The sequence below is a fragment of the Gossypium raimondii genome, chromosome 5 (assembly GCF_025698545.1).
Source record: "Gossypium raimondii isolate GPD5lz chromosome 5, ASM2569854v1, whole genome shotgun sequence".
In the NCBI taxonomy this organism is placed as follows: Eukaryota; Viridiplantae; Streptophyta; class Magnoliopsida; order Malvales; family Malvaceae; genus Gossypium; species Gossypium raimondii.
Genome location: NC_068569.1, coordinates 52,071,603 through 52,089,514, shown reverse-complemented (window position 1 = coordinate 52,089,514; position 17,912 = coordinate 52,071,603). Strand labels below are relative to the sequence as shown.

General features: G+C 34.6%; 2 protein-coding genes and 1 pseudogene across 4 annotated transcripts in view; 1 reads left to right on the top strand and 2 right to left on the bottom strand.

The window, feature by feature from the left end:
* The window catches only part of LOC128040986 (probable disease resistance protein At1g52660), a 38,704-nt gene extending 23,992 nt beyond the window's left edge, over positions 1 to 14,712 (bottom strand). The window contains exon 1 of the mRNA XM_052630222.1: positions 14,652 to 14,712. The gene's annotated coding sequence lies outside the window, so the exon portion shown is untranslated. The remainder of the gene's footprint in view (positions 1 to 14,651) is intronic.
* LOC105766506 (disease resistance protein At4g27190-like) overlaps positions 1 to 17,912 on the bottom strand; it is an 84,774-nt gene that overhangs the window by 8,812 nt on the left and 58,050 nt on the right. The window lies entirely within an intron of this gene.
* Positions 1 to 17,912, top strand: part of LOC105766491 (proton pump-interactor 1-like) — a 97,053-nt pseudogene that overhangs the window by 62,636 nt on the left and 16,505 nt on the right.

Sequence of the window (17,912 nt, the reverse complement as noted above, 5' to 3'; positions counted from 1 at the left end):
TGGGTGAGCTTATAGGCTTAGTGTGTAACTCAACCCAAACAGGCAGAATAGACTCAAATACAGTAACAGTTACATAAATAGAGACAATTCAATTACATATATAATTTCAATTTCAGATATAGATGCAATCTCATATATAAAATCAGATGCCGATACAAATACAGATGCAAATACAGACACAGAAATAGATCCTACACCTATCCACTACACACCATCTCCATCCCACCAATACACACCAAATAGGACTATAAGAGCCCATCCATCCGTCACACCAATAAGTGAGCGTATATCACTTTTTAGAATAGCGTAGTCATAGTCAAGCTGCCATAAATAATGCGATATTCTGCCAAAATCAATAAATGAGGTCAATCCACCATATTAGATATGAGGTTAAACCACAAATTAAGTTATATTAAACCACAAATTAAGTTATCTCGAGTTGCTCGACAACGATGGCTTATAAATATTAGTATGCAGTTAAACTGCCAAATACCTCCTCCATCACATCATCATACCACCCCAATGCACATATCAAAACATTTTACATACTTAGATGCACATAAATGAATCATGCTTAAATAGATTCTCAAATTACAGATCAGAAGCATAAATTATACCATAGACATACTCTCAAATGTTACACGTACAATGTCAATATTGAATAATATGCTTTCAAAAACCACATTAACAGAAACAAAATATCAAATTTCGTATCCAGAATGCATACATAACACATTTCAGAACCTAAGAAGTGACTAATTTTAAATTGCACTTCAAAAATGACCCTGACAGAATTTTACGAAAAATGGCCCCACACGGCCTGGCACACAGCCTGACACACATGGCCCAAATAACCCAGCCCGTATGACCCACATAACCTGGCACATGGCTGTGTGACGTTGATAGTGGGTTTTTTGACATCTTGCCGTTCGCTATTTTTTTATTTTTCCGTTACACACCTGCTCAATTTTCGATGTTAACACCAATACGAGGATTCCAGTACCTAAATCGACATTTTAGAATGTAAGAATTATTAGTAATATGCTAAATCCAAGTTACTAATTCGATCACAAATGCTAAACACTTAGCCTAAACAACCGAATCAACCTCAAGTTGAAAACTTTAATCACTTACCCTTGCAAGAACAACAGCCCTTTCCCGCACTTAAACCGCTGGAGACAATTCACGAGTCTGTCGATCTTCTCCTAACAACACATTACAAAGATCAAACTTGAATCCATCAATCACTTGAAAGATTAAACCAACACCACATTTATATAAAACAAATAACCAACACTTACCCGAAGGAATTACAGAGATTCAACAACGTACCAATATAATAACACAAAAGAAAATAGTAGAGCAAAGATGAGAAAGGAAGGCTCCAAAACTACTAAAGCAAAAAGAAAATAGAAATCAGTAGATGGAAGAAGAAAAGGGAAAAGAAAACGTGAACAATGTGGCAAGAAGTGGACGACAGAATGAGGCGAATTTTGGGGAAAGTTTGTAGGAAAATGGAAAACTTCCACACTCAATTTGATTAGCTATCCTTATAAAAAAAATTTCTTAGAGTTTAAAAACAAAAATAATTTCACTTTACACACATAAGATTCAAACACAAGACCTCTAAGTAAACTAAAGCCTTACCACTAAACTAGTAAACTCATTCTAATTATCAATTGAGCAAAAATAATATATAAGCTAGATGTTCAGAGATGAAAGTTAGGACAAAAATAATGAAAATTTAAGGGAAAAGATTTGAACACAAGACCTTAAACACATCCAAAGCACTTAACCACTGAACCAAATCAATTTACTTAACATAATTTTCACAATCTTAACTCAAAAATAGGACGTCACCACTCTTGGTTTGACAAACCCAATTTCTACGAACTTGGTTTTTGGGATGTGACAAAAATTGTTATCATACCAGCTAAAGTAAGCGCCACTTAACAGTCGGGTGACCAAAATTTTTTTCTAGAAACATTAGTGACTAAATTGTATCTTATTTTAGTTAAGTGATCAAAATGAAAATTGACCCTTTTTTGAGTGACTAATGGTGTAGTTTACCCTAAATTCTTTTAAAAACTTTGGTTTAAATTTTTTTTTATGTTATTAGAAGATTTCAAACAGTAAAAATTTAATATAAAATTTTTAATTACTAGACTCCTTGATATTATTATTCTCTTAAAAAAATCTAAAATTTTCAAGTCCAAACCCATTTTCAACCCAACTCGATCTACCTAAACAGTTCGTTTCAATGTTCAAAAAAAAAAAAGAAGCATATTTTTATAATTAAATTTAAATTTTAAAAAAAAAATTTATTTAAATTAAATTTGAGTTGGACCGACCCAAATTATAAAAACCTTTATCTATATACACCCGACTCTGGTCAAGGGCCCATGGATGGGTCTATAGTAAACTATTATCCCATATTTTAAACTTAAAATTTGAAGCCTATGTATGCTGTTTATTATAAAATTTAAAGTTTATTTTTAAAAATAATAAAATAAAAGTTAGTGTTGAATGTGGTAAAGGACCATTATAATATTTAATTTCGACATCTTATCAAAATAAGTTTATAATTAATTTTATATGTATTATATAAATTATTTTCTAAAATAAATATTTTAGAAGGCTATTTTGACACATAAATATATATACATGTATATTAAGATAAAATCATGTTAATTTTTAAGGAAGAATAAGAATATGTTTATTTATGGGGGAAATAAATCTTTATAGTCATTTTAGTATAATTTTAATATTTCATGATTGATTCTTTCACCGATGCCACCTTTCAAGGTAGATTGACAATGTTTTGAAAAGTTGATCATTTCCAAAGAGGAATCTGATTAGCATTACTTTGGTAGACTAGAATTTCATATGGTCCATGTGTCATTCGCTCCAACTATTCAAAACAGCTCAATATCCAATTCCGTATTTATTTAAGCAACCTTTCTTTCATTCCTTTCACTTGAAACTCAAAATGAAATTACTTTCTTTAGATTCTCTTTATAGCAATGCCTTCCAACTCCTACTTAAAATTATCTTTCAAACTATTAACTTTAAAGAAATTCTTGTAATGGCAATCAAACATTTTTTCCAGTTTATGCACAATTTTACAATTAACAAAAATACCGATAAATATCTTTGATTCTAACACCGAATTATCTTCAATGCACCTAATACATTCCATGACTGTAAACTTGTACATCATATTTTCTCTATCATACAAAAGTAGGGGTTGATATTGGTAATTTATGTCTTGTTTGCAACATATCTTGCCTCTTTGATGCTAGAGAATTTAGCAAAGTCAAAATTGCACCCTTTAGCTGTCAACTTGCTTGATAGGAATATATATATATATATATTTATCGTATCTTTGGGAAACATATGTGAGTCATCTTTGATGGATCTTTGATCCCAAATTATTTAAAAAAGACAAGATAGTAGGATTGATTAGTTGTCTCTCAAATCACCATTTCAAAATATATAATCCTTTTATTATAGTTCATTTAGACCATATCAAATGTTTTCAATTTATTTTGCTACTCTTTTTATATTATTTAAGTTTTATCATATCAATTGATAATATCTTATTTATCGTTTACAGTATAAATCATATCTTCTCGTAAATTAATTCTCTTCGATTTTGAAGTTGGTGTCTATAAATAAAAATGAAATAATATTATAAGAACATTAATGAAATAATACAACCAATTGAATAGTTAATTTTAATATAAATTGATTATCATTTAACTGAATTCTTAAATATTTTTTAATTAACATGGAGAATATTTTTAAAAATTAGTGAATATTTTAATTTAATAAAATCAATTACAAATTGAATAGTTAATTTTAAAAATTAATTTTATAGTGTAAAATTTAAATTTCTAACAAATTGGTTTGTTTTTAACATAGAGGCTGATGTGGCCGTTAGCTATTTAACGGTCAACATTAACCTCTAAATATACACGAACACAAATTTCATATTCAAACCGATACAATTGCAAAAATCAATAACCACAAACATAGAATTGAGAACACAATCTACAGTACCTTAAAAACTTAAGTCTTGTTCGAAAACCATAAAATCCCATATTGAACATAAATCCATGAAACACAATGCTTTCCTTGCCATCAAAATTTTCTCAAGAAAATCAATGAAGGATCTGAGATGAAGCGTAGTTATTGATGAGAGCCAAAACATTGCTCGTCAATTGTGTAATCTTAATAATTCGTTTCCTCACCATCATCTTTGCATACCCATTCATAGCCCTGCTTAAGAATCCATCCATGCAAGTATCTTCATTCGTCAGAGCAGCATTAACCTAGGTTTGAAGATCACTCATAAGCACAAAGTTGGAGCATCTGATATGAAAAAAATTTTACGTATAGATTTTTGGAGCTATTTGATAGAGTCTTCAATTAGTTCGATGCAATCCGCATGGCAGAAGTGACCCGAGGTTTTAAACATGCGTTCTGGCGACTTTTTGCATGAACCTAGATGTAGATTTCTTGGCTTTGAAGGTGATGAGGAGGGCGGTGTGAGAAATCCCCAAAATCTCCAAAATTAAAAACCCTAAACAAAAATTCCCAAAATCAAAACCCTTACCCAAAATCCCCAAATTAAACCACCCAAAACCCAAAATCCCAAAATCGACAACCCTAAACAATTTATGGTGATCTTAGAAATAAATGCAAAAGAAAATAAATATTTATTTTTAAAACAGCTCAACCTCAAAAGACGAAACACACAAACATGATAAATAATCTCCACGAAAGGAATTTATACGTGCACGTGGTGTCGAGAAAGTTAGATTTAGGAAAACACTAAAATTTTTAGAAACTCTTCAAATGCAGCAAAAGAATCTTCCATCTAAATCAAGAAAAAAACTGGAAAGTGAAAATTGAACAAACAAACTGTACAGAAATCGGTTTGCAAATGATATGCCATGGATTCAATAAAGAAATAAAAGGATTTGAAGAGAGAAACTTACCGATTAAGAAAACAGAGAATTAGCAATGATCTATTTTAATACTTTTTTATGCCCAAACCCCACTCTTGCTCACCTCCTCCTGCATCAAACATGCCCAAATCTCATTTCTGACAGCTTCTTCTCCAACTAGTTCTGATGTTGGCAGTAGCAACCCAGCACTTGGACCATCCATTGCAAGACCTTCAGAGGCATTAGGAGCGTTATCAAGAAATTCCTTCATTTCTCGAGTCGTTTCATCAACCAGCTTCCCGTTGCAAGTACGACAGAGATATCTCCCGTTACTGACTTTGTTTTCAACAACTTGTGCTTCCCTAATCATCTCTTTCACAGCTTTCAACCAATTTTCAACTCCCTTCTTCGGTATCTTCCCCAGAGGACGAAGAAGCTCTGCTTTCAATTGCAACTCTATATATTCCGTTTTGCAATTCAACTCATCTCTCATCCTCTTGAAGTTTCTCACACAATCATTGAGCTTTCTGTGATACAGCAAGTATTTATAAGCCGGAGTTCCGAGACAATTTGCAATGCCAAGAACAGGCTCTACGTACTCCATTGCTATGTCCATGCAAATATAACAGTAGCAGAGAATGAAAATCTGTGAATGTATTGGCTTTTTGATATGTCAGTGTAAGCATGAGTGCAAGTTTGAAGCAATGGCGTTTATTAGATGGAGCCATGGATGGGTGGCAGACAGAAACATGATGAAATTTGTATATCCAGAATTAACCTCTCAATGTATAGAAAATGCTGGATTCAAGTGTGCAACAGAATATTAAGAGGTAAAATGTTCAACAGTTTGGGATTTCAACATTATATTGCTTCTGGGTAGCTCTCTTGGTATTAATTTCTAACTATATTATTATTTTTTAAATCTTAATGTTTCCAGAAATTTTACATGGAAATTAAAAATATTATGTCTTTTACAATACTTTCCTAACTGTTATTGGAAATAAAACTATGATCATAGTTTTGTCTCACCTTAAATCATTTTGATTAATATAAATATTTTAATAATAAATATTTAGAAGGTTATTTTGGGAAGTGTATATATATATATATACTAGAGAAGAATATATAAGAGAATAGAAGGAATGGCAAGAGAGGGAAAATGTTTAAAAAGGGGAGACAGTTTGATTTCTTATTTACCTTTGCCCCTCAGTCTCCATGTTCTTCCATCATTCCTTTTCTCCTCTCTTTTGCACTATCCTCCCCCCTACTTCTTTCCCACCAACCCTTTTATCTTTCTCTTCAACATCTTCACAAATATACTTCAAATTTAATTAATATGGAGAAATTAGATTTATCAAAATAAAAAAAATAAACTAAACCATAAATGGTTCATACCTCTTATCCTCAACGGGGGTTGAAGCGAAGAACATTTTTAAAGTTTGGATGGTCATCCCACTCCAACGATTCCCACCATGCTGTGCTTGAGAAGATGGTAAGAGAAGGTGGAGCATATGCAAATGGCTGCCCATTGCCAACAAGAGGAACAAATGGAGGAATTCTCTTGATTTATAATGTCTCCAAAGAACTTGGATAAGTTGGAGAATCACAAACCATCACTCCACTTTTGTCTGCATATGCTCTTCAAATTTGGTAATTCCCGAATGACAAAGACTCTCGGTTTAGGAAGATGGAATTTGATTAATGCATCACTCCCTTTTTCTTCAACTTCTGATGTTGCTGCTCCCAATATTTCTACTAGCTGACTACAAGCATCCACATCTATTTCTTCCAGGTTTTGGAGGTTTGGAAGCAACCAATGTGGAAGCAGCGTCTTCATACTTGAGCAGTTCACTATCATAATTTCCTTGAGATGGGAAAAGGTGGCAGACGGAGCCAATGTTGATGTTGTTGCTGAACCAATTCCTGCATCATTCATAATAAGGGCACTCAGCTTTGGCAGATCACGAAGATACAACACCTCGAGGCTCTGAAATAGATGAGCGGAAGAAGAGGCAAAAGAGGACAGGGAAACAACACACTCTATCCCTTCACACCCCCAAATCCTACAAACCCTCAAGTCAATCGCATTTTTGAAGGAAGAATCATCATCGACTAAGTTTCTGAAATAGTCGCACCTTATAATAGTCAAATCTCGAATTTCAATTGGGTGCATAATTAACTCACCTTCCCAATTCTGGACTCCTCCAATTGTTACTGTTTTCTCCCTTCCAATACACACATTATATGAGCCCACCTGTAAAAAGTACTTGATGAGATTTTTCTTACTTTGTTGCATTGAGGAGATGAACTTATTGAATTCACTGATGTCTTCGAAATGTCCGGTTAAGTACTCCAACTTCTTCAATGGTTCCATCTCCTCTGCTTTTAGACTTGTTTTTTCATTGTTCTCATGAAAACCCAAGTGCTGAAGGTGAACGAGTTTTGGTAAAAGTCCCGCGGGTATCTCTTTCAGAGTGCGCACTCTAAGATCAAGATATCTTAGCTTTATCAGCATATCCATTCCTTCAGGGACTTCCTCAATTTTAGTCCCAGAAAGATCCAACTTCTTCAATTCTTGAAGCATCGAAAGACATGGCAGATCTCTTAATTCTTCACAACCACAAAGCAACAATGTTGTGAGGTTCTTTAGTTCAGAGATGGAATTTGGTAAACTTTTGATCTTCGTAGAGGACAAATTGAGAACACTAAGACAAGGCATGTTTGTGAAGAAAGAACTTGAGATCTTCTTTATAGGGTTCTCCTGCAATAACAAGGTTGTGAGCAGTTGACATTTTGTGGGCAGCACATCGATGGAAATTTCTGATATGGAGTTATACATAAGTGACACTTTCTCAATATCCGGACTCCATTGCTCCTTTTCTGGTAACTCTTCTAATTGCGAACCTGCTTGTATCATATATCGAGGATTCATTCTTGTGATCGACAATGCCATGTCTCTCACTGCATCATGCATTTTCACTGTTACACTCGAGACCTTTTCCAACAAGCAATTATCTTCTAATTTCTTCAAAATAACATGGCCCTTATCTTTCGTTTCTTGTCTTGTACTCATGTCATCTATGAATCCCTCTTCAATCCAGCTATCAATTAGCCCATGCTTTTCAATTCCAAAATCTTCGGGATATAATGCACAATGTAAGAAACAATGCTTCATTTTCTCGTCATTTAAGTGATTGAAGCTAACTTTCAAACTCTCGATCACTTTATCTTCCCCTTCTTGCACTTTCCCTATTCTCTCTTTCAATTCCCTTAGTGTATTTTTCCAAATAAGAGGGTCATCTTCTCCTCTCAATGTACCAGCTATGACGACAATTGTAAGAGGTAGACCCGCACATTCTTCAACAACGAGCCTCAAAATTGGCATTAAAGTTTGATTTTGCACTATGTTCGGGCCAACTTTACTCAAGAATAGTGTCAATGCCTGTTGTGCTGAAAGGGGCTTCACTTTTATCACCGTGCAACCCATATACTTAAAGACATGCTCGAACGGGTTGTCAACACCAACTTGCGACCATTCTTGTCACTCGCTCGAGGATCCCAACTTCTTCTAGAGAGACTTCATCCACACATCATCTAGGATTAGAACATGCTTTCCTACTTTCTTGAATTTCGACAAGATTGCGGCTAAATGTCGAGCTTGTCTCCTTCTCTAGGCCAATCTTCCTTCAACTTCAAAGCAATTGCAATATCATCTTGCACCTTCATTACATTGAACTCCTTTGATATGGTAACCCAGATTACCCTTTCGAATCTTTGTTGCTTTAAAAGATCATTGTGGATGTGCTTCATGATAGTGGTTTTACCTACACTCCCCCAAACCCCAATCTTGCTCACCTTCTCCTGCATCAAACATGCCCAAATCTCATTTCGACGACTTCCTCTCCAACTAGTTACGATGTTGGCGGCAACCCAAAGACTTGGACCATCTATGGCAAGACCTTCAGAGGCATTAGGAGCTTTATCAAGAAATCCTTCATTTCTCGATCTTCTCATCAACCAGACTTCCCGTTGCAAGCACGAGAGATATCTCCGTTTCGACTTTATTTTCCACATCCTGTGCTTCCGCAATCATCTCATTCGCATCTTTCAACCAATTTTCAACTCCACCTTTGGTATCTTCCTCCCGGAGAAAGAAGCTCGCTTTCAATTGCACTCTATATCTTCCATTTTGCAATTCAATTCATCTCGATCCTCTTGAAGCTTCTCACATAATCGTTCACTTTACGTGATATTGCAAATATTTACAAACAGGAGTTCGACACAAGTTGCAATGCTTGAAACAGCTCTACGTATTCCATTGCTATGTCCCGCAATGCAATCATATATAACGATGAGCAGAGAATGAAAATCTGCGAATGAATTGGATATATCATGAAGTATTGTCGATGTAAGCATGAATGCAAGTTTGTTAAGTTTAGTTCCCATGCAAAGGTGGCCATGCACGACATGCAAAGGTGGTCATGCTCGAAGAAATAGCGACAGCGGTGGTGCCATTGTGTGCAAACAATCTGAAGTTTGAAGTCGCCAATCCACTTGCTGTTTTGGTTCCATTTTGATTGTTTTGTAATCTAGTTCATGTTGAACTAGGTAGGTAAATGTTTTGATATTGATTGGTGAAAAGTCGACAATGCAAGTTGTACAAGCTAATCTTGAAAGTTTCAATGCAAATTAGTGGAGTTAGGTAGTTGATTAGGTGATTACTTGTTTGTTTTACTTGTTGGTGAAATATGTAATGGCTTAAATGCCTTGTTGTGTGTTAATGAAAACATCACTCATTTTTTCATTCATTCTTCTTCTCTCTTTTACATTATTCGCTTGCTAATTTCATTTTCTGTTTTTGCTTCTGAGTTTGTTTCTTCACCAAGGCTCGAGGCTTATTATTCAAGCAAGATACAAAACAGCCTGTTATTGTCTCTTTGCTCCAACAATTGGTATCTAGAGCTTCATTCTTAGTGGACTGTTGTATTAAACTAAGAAAGTGAATGTCTTCCTCAAGTTTTTCACCAATGACCCACCGGTCTTCAATGGAGATGGCTTCCACATATGGTGATCAAGATGAAGACTTACCTGCGGGCCTTTGATCGTGGGAAGTTGTTAACACAGATCTTGAGCCGACCACCGAGGCTAATCCACAGAGCTCGAGATAAGGCGACATCTTGATGAGAGGACCAAAAGGCATAAAGCCATGTCCGCATCGAAGCGTGTATCGGATGTCATCTTCACGAATTATGGCTGTGAGACTCCAAAGCAGGCTGGGATAAGCAAGGAGGAGTTTCAAGGCCTTTGAGAGAACAAGGCAACAGCAGCTATTAAATTTGAGAAGGATTTGAGAATCTAAAGATGAAGGAAGAAGAAAGCAGTGAAGCGATGCGAGCAGAATCATAGCAGTGGTTAACGATATAAGGCTCCTTGGTGAGCACTTTGATGAGGCAAGAATTGTGGAAAAGGTCCTCTCCACTTTGCGAGAGATATGAGGCCAAGATATCCTCCTTAGAGGACTCAAGAGACCTTGCTACCATCTCTTTGGTGAGCTAATCAACACTTTCTATGCTCGGGAACAAAGGAGAGCTAGCAGTGAAGATCACCGGAAGGTGCATTCAATGCCAAGGCGGAGAAGCCTCGAGCCTCAAAGCTCCAAGAGGCAAAAGGCCTTGGAAAAACGAGCCTAAGGCGTCATGCAAGGAGTAATGACCAGCCTGCAGACATTGCAAGAGGCCGAGTCATCCAGAAGACAGATCTTGGTTTAGGCGGATCACGAGATGCCAACACTGCAAGAAGAAGGGCCATGTTGAAAGTGCGTAAAAACAGGAGTAAGCCAAGGCAGAATCAATTTCAGCAGTCAAAGGTTGAAGCTCGAGTAGCTGAGGACAGTAGTGACCAAGAAGAAACAGTCTTTCTTTGTTTCTCGCTTAGTATTCGGAAGAAATGCTCGAAAGGCTGGTTGCTGGACAGTGGTTGCACTAACCACATGTCACCAGATGCCTCCTTGTTTAAAACCTTGGACAGAAGTTATAAAACCAAGGTCAAGGTTGGAAATGGTCAGTTTATAAGGACTGAAGGAAGAGGAGAAGTGCTGATATGTACTCCCACAGGCAACAAGATCATTCCAAATGTGCTGTTGGTGCCAGAGATTGACAGAAACCTTCTCAGCATAGCTCAACTGCTCGAGAAAGGTTATTCTGTTGTGTTCAAGGACAAACAATGCCACATTACTGATCCAAGTGGATCAAGCCTTATGATCAGTCACAATGAGTGATAAATGCTTTGAGGTTCACTGGGCAAATGACTCAAACTCAAGATACGACCTCTGTTGATGACTCCAAGCTTTGGCATCAAAGGCTTGGACATGCCAACTTCAGATCAATGGCTCGAATGGCCAAAGAGGGTTTGGCAGAGAACTTCACCAGTTCAGTGGAGCATGAGGATGTATGTGAAGTTTGCCAGATTGGGAAACGAGCAAGACCGCCATTTCCTACAAATTCACTTGAGAGCTCTTGAAAGGCTGCGGTGGTGCACTCGATGTATGTGGCCGATGAGGATCGAATCACTCAAAGAAAAGCAGTATTTCATCCTCTTCATTGATGATTTTACAAGGTTTTGCTGGATTTTCTTCTTAAAACACAAGTCCGAGGTAGCTCAAGTGTTTGTGAAGTTTAAAGCTACGTAGAGAAAGAAAGCAGGTTGCAAATTGAAATCGATAAGGACGGACAATGGCACCGAGTACACTTGGTCGGTTTCAAGCCATTTGCAATGATCTTGGTATCAAACATCACTTACAAATGTCTACACACCTCAATGAGAATGGGGTAGTGAAAGAAAGAATAGAAGCGATGGATATGGCGGATGTCTCTGTTTGAAAAGCGCCCAAAACCATGTGGGTGAGGCGATAAACACTTCTTTGTTTACCTCTGAGCAGGCTTCCTACCAAAGCTCTTGCATCCGAGACACCTTTCGAGGCTTGGTTGATTTCAAGCCTTCTTTGGCACATCTGAAGGTGTTTGGTTGCTGTGTTATGCACAAATACAGCAGAAAGAGAGACAAGCTCTCTAAAAGGGCTCAACCAGTGTTCTAGTAGGCTACATTTCGGTCAAGAAGGGCTCTGAGGTTCGGATCCCTTGACAAGCAAAGTCCAGTGAGCAGAGATGTCATCTTTGATGAAAAAGCTCTTTGGAATTGGGAGAAAAATGAGCGAAGCGGTTTGAAGACCTAGTGCCTAATCAAGTTGAACTTGAGCGACTAGGACACGAAATGGATGTTGATGATGTGCTGTGAGAGGCACAAGGCCCTAGATGATATTTATGAAAGGGCACAGGTTGCAATAGCAGAACCTAGCAGTTTTGAAGAGGCTGAGACAGATGAAGGCTGGAAACTAGCTATGGTCAATGAAATCAACATGATTAAGAAGAACCAGACATGGGAGCTAGTTGATAAACCTGCTGGAAAGAAGACCATTGGAGTAAAATGGGTCTATCGAGTAAAAGCAGAATGCGGATGGCGATCTGAACAAGCTAAAAGCCGGGCTTGTTGTCAAAGGATTTAGCCAAAGGTATGGTGCGGACTACACGGAAACATTTGCACCAAGATGGCAGGGCTTGACACGATTAGAATGATAGTTGCCTTGGTCGCTCAACATCGATGGACCATTCATCGACTTGATGTTAAGTCGCATTTCTCAATGGTTTCTGGAAGAAGAGATCTACATCGAAGCGACCTCAAGGATTTGTGATCACGGCAAAGAACACATGGTGTACAGACTAAAAAGGCTTTATATGGTGCAAGCAGGCTCCTCGAGCTGGTATGCTCAATTGACTCTTACACCTTTCGGTTTGGAATTTGAGAGAAGTCCGGTGAACCAACACCGTATGTGAAGAAGAACCAAGTGAAACTCGACTTATCCTGTCACTCTATGTTGATGATTTATTGGTAGCTGGAGGAGATAGAAGAATGCTCAAGATTTCAAAAGAAAAATGATGGAAATGTTTGAAATGTCCGATTTAGGAGAATGAACTACTTCCTTGGAATGGAAGTGAAGCAAGCGAAAAGGGAATCTTTCTAAGTCGAGTTCTTTTACTATGAAGATCTGGATAAGTTCTCTATGAAGAAGCGCAAGCCAACAAGCACACCAATGGTCGTTGGAGTGAAGCTTTCGAGGCAAGGAGTGGTGAACCAATTTGCGAGACTATGTACAAGAGTCTCATTGGTAGTCTGTTGTATTTGATCGCAACAAGACCCGATATCATGTTTTTGTTAGTGTGCTATCGAGATACATGAATTCTTGCAATGATCAGCACTTTCAAGCAGCTAAAAGAGTGCTAAGATACATCAAAGGCACCATTGATCATGGTGTATTGTTCAAAAATTTGAAAACATGAAGGCGATAGGCTATGTTGATAGTATTTGAATTTGGATCGAGTGATGACATGAGGAGCACATCCGGATATGCATTTAGTCTTGGCTCGGGCATGTTTTTTGGAGTTCTAAGAAACAAAGTCGGTGGCACAATCAACGGCAGGTTGAATATGTTCTTTGCTTCTGCGTGAATCAAGCCATATGGCTTAGAAAAATCTTGGTGATTTAAACCATAACCAAAAGAGGCAACAGAGATTTATTGTGACAACAAATCTGCTTTGTTGCAATTGCAAAAATCCCATTTTCATGGTAGAACCAAGCACTTCAATATTAAGTTGCATGTTATAAGGAGATGGAACAAGCTCATGAAATCGAGCTGATTCATTGCAGTTCAGAAGTGCAAATTGCTGATATCTTCACAAAGGCACTCAATGTGTCTAAATTTGTTAAATTCAAAAGGGAATTAGGTGTTACTAGCATGGAAACTAAGGAGGAGTGTTAAGTTTAGTTCCCATGCAAAGGTGGCCATGCACGACATGCAAAGGTGGTCATGCTCGAAGAAATAGCAGCAAGCAGTGGTGCCATTGTGTGCAGCAACTGAAGTTTGAAGCTGCCAATCCACTTGCTGTTTTGGTTCCATTTTGATTGTTTTGTAATCTAGTTCATGTTGAACTAGGTAGGTAAATGTTTTGATATTGATTGACTGAAAAGTCAGCAATGCAAGTTGTACAAGCTAATCTTGAAAGTTTCAATGCAAATTAGTGGAGTTAGGTAGTTGATTAGGTGATTACTTGTTTGTTTTACTTGTTGACTGAAATATGTAATGGCTTAATGCCTTGTTGTGTGTTAATGAAAAACATCAGCTCATTTTTTCATTCATTCTTCTTCTCTCTTTTCTGTTATTCGCTTGCTAATTTCATTTTCTGTTTTTGCTTCTGAGTTTGTTTCTTCACCAAGGCTCGAGGCTTATTATTCAAGCAAGATACAAAACAGCCTGTTATTGTCTCTTTGCTCCAACAAAGTTTCAAGCAATGGCGTTTATGAGATGGAGCTATGGATGGGTGGCAGACAGAAACATGATGAAATTCTGGTCACTAGAATTAAGCTCTCGATGTATAAAAAATGCTAGATTCAAGTGTGCACCAGTTCATTACAGAATATGAAGAGTTAAAATGTTAACAGTTTGAGATTTCAACATTATATTGCTTCTGGGTAGCTCTTTCTGTATTAATTTCAATCTAGAGTAGATAATGTGTGCTGATCATCTTGTCTTAAAATCTAAAACTGTTGATAATCAGTAGAGGAAATCATTGCCTCAGATCCTATTACCTGACTTAGTGGCTGAAAAGTGTTGAGAGATTAGAACTGAAAATGAAGCAGTGAAGTTCACATCCTTGACAATCTTACAAAGCTAGCTGCTATAACAGTAGCAGATAATCAAAAGCAAAGAAAAGCATGTCATGAATTAAGGAAATGAAAGAAAATTACGTTGACTGGATGCTTGAAAATTTGTGATAGACCTTGGACATCGAAACAAATTAAAAGCAGTGAAGAAGAGATAAGAAGAAACTGAAGATAAAAACAGGCAAATTATGAAGTTTCTTTTAGCTTTTTCTTTGCTGTCTGCCATTACAGATATTCTTTTATCAATTTTATTTACGGGCACCATATAAAATTTTAAAAAATATTTACTATATATAAATTATAATTATTAGTTAAATTTACACTTTATTAGATATATATGAGCCAAAGAAAATTACTATCAATAGTGATAACTGTTATGCCAGACATAATTTGACCTGAATTAATTGGTAAGAAGCCTTTCTGATTTTGGTGTTGAAGAAGAATAAAAACAAAATAATAAATAATGACGGTTTACAAAGAAATTAACCCTATTTAAGATTTTGTGCCGCTACACTGTCACACAACACTCTTATAGCTTATTTTCAACAGCCAACCAAAATGAGATATTTACATATCAAGTCCTTGAGTATTTTAGGTCATCACATTTTAATCTAGTACTACCAATATGCCAGGCGACACTAGCAGAACATTGTACCAAATGCCTTATTTTTGTAATTAAGCTATATTCCATACCATTTTCATAAGTAATTATTTTTATATGATTTGGGTAAAAATCCTATGTTAAATAATCTATATTTTTCTATCTTATAAATAATTTTGAGTTTTTTAATACAAAATCGGGTCAAATTTTCATTTTACCAAAAAAGGCTACAGATATTAGCCACTAAACTATGGGCATTTTGTTTTGGTCACTTAATTAAAAAGTTACAATTTCATCACTAATGTTTTGAAATTTTTTATCTCTCAAATGTTAAGTGACACTTTTTAATTGATATAATAACAATTTTAATCCTCAAATTTTATACTTTCAGTCAATTTGATCTTGATAATGTATAAAATGGTAAAAATTAAAATTATTTTTAAAATTTTAGAACATTATAAAATAAAAATTAAATAAAAGTAGATAAAATTTCAAAAATAAATAAAGTGAGAGAAAATGAGAGATAATTGTTTTTAAGCCGTACAAAATTTCTCTATATTATCGTATCGAAATATCCAATACACAATCCTTAGTAAAAAGGTAGAAAAACATTAAGCAAAATTATTTATTCTCTGTTTCTTGACATAACTTTTACGTTATAAATTTTTTTCTAAATATAATTTATTTTATAATTTGAGTTTTGAAAATAATTTGAATGTAATGAAAAATTGAATTAAGTTTGAAAAAGGAAAGTTTGTTATATATCTTGTATTCTTTTGACTAAAAATGGCATTAGGGTCAATTTCATAAGCCTTGGTAATATCAGTTCTAGATGTTCTTCAAGGGCATGAAACTTAACTTGATAATATTATTAACTTGGTTTGAGAAACATTGAGGAAGCTTTTTTGGTTTTGTTCTTTTTTAATTTGTTATCGAATTTTATTGAATGATAATTTGCTTTATTTCTCATACAATGTAGTTACTCAACAACATATTCAAGATTTTATTTTTCTAGAATTTTTATAAACATTTTCTATTTTTAAAATTTTGAGTTTTTTTTATAATTTTATACAAAATCGAGTCAAATTGATAGAAAATATAAAAAAAGATACTAAAATTATTATTATACCAATTAAAACAAGTGCCACTTAACACTCAAGTGATTAAAAAATAATGTCAAAAATATTAATGACTAAATTGTAATTTTTTAGTTAAATGATCAAAGCGAAAATTTACTCATGGTTGAATGACTAATGGTGTAATTTACCTTAAATTGTTTTAAAATTTTAGTTTAAATTTTTTAATCTATATTATGTATTAGGCCTTTTACTGACATAGTGTCAACCATCAATTAGTCTGAACACATTAAGAAAATTGCTAAAAAAACATTTTATTTGTAAAGTAAGATATATAATTACAAAGGTATATTCATCTTTTCATAAATCAATAAAACTTTATCGATAATAAGATTTAAACTAGAGATATCATGCATGCAAAATATTTTCATTTTCATTTAAGCTAGAGCAATTTTAGTGTTATAGGTCAAGACCATGTTATTTCACACTACCTTGGATTCCACCATCTTTAGCCTCCTTTAAGCTCTAGGGTCCACCATGAAGACTCTGATGATCTAAAACTACGAGTGCAAAGAGAAACAAGACAAAAAGAACCTAAATTGGGAGTCAATTATTAATGGTGGATGCCACCATATCAGATTAAACTTTTAGTTGTGGTTTAGGGGTATGATAAGCTACAAAATTAACATATTTTAATCTCATTCTTAATGTGTTTGATAATACTACTAATTTAGTTTTGAGAAATATTTAGGAAACATATAATAATCTAGCTTTTTTTTATTTTAATTTATTATCTGATGTTATTGAATGACAATTTTCTTTATTTCTCATACAATTTAGTTATGAAACAATATATTTAAGATTTTATTTTTCTAGAATTTTTCTATGCATTTTCTATTTTATAAATAATTGTGAGTTTTTTTGTAATTATATACAAAATCGAGTCAAATTGACAAAAATATAAAATTGAGGACTAAAATTATTATTATACTAACTAAAACAAGTATGACTTAACAATTGGATGACAAAAAGAAAAACAATTATGAAAGCATTAGTAATCAAATTGTAATTTTTTAAGTGATTAAAACGAAAACTTACCTATAGTTGAATGACTGGTGTAGTTTACCCTAAATTATTTTAAAAATTTTAATTTAAAACTTTTTTTTATCTATACTGTGTTAAAGCTTTTTACTGAGTTGACGTCAACTATCAATTGAGTCCCAGCTCGGTAAGAAAATTACCAAAAAAATCATTTTAGGTGGAAAGTGAAATTAGACTTTTCATCACTCCAAAAGCTATTAAAGTGATTAAACAAAATGTACTTTTAAATTAAAGTATTTTATTTTTATATATAAAATTTCTCTATAAAAATATTTATTTCTTATTTAAAAGATCTTGTTTTAGTGACTTAAATGAAAATATTCGAATACTTCAGTAACAAAATTTTAACTTTTTTTTTAGTTAAGTGAACAACACAAAAGCAACCTATAATTTAGTAACTAATAGGGT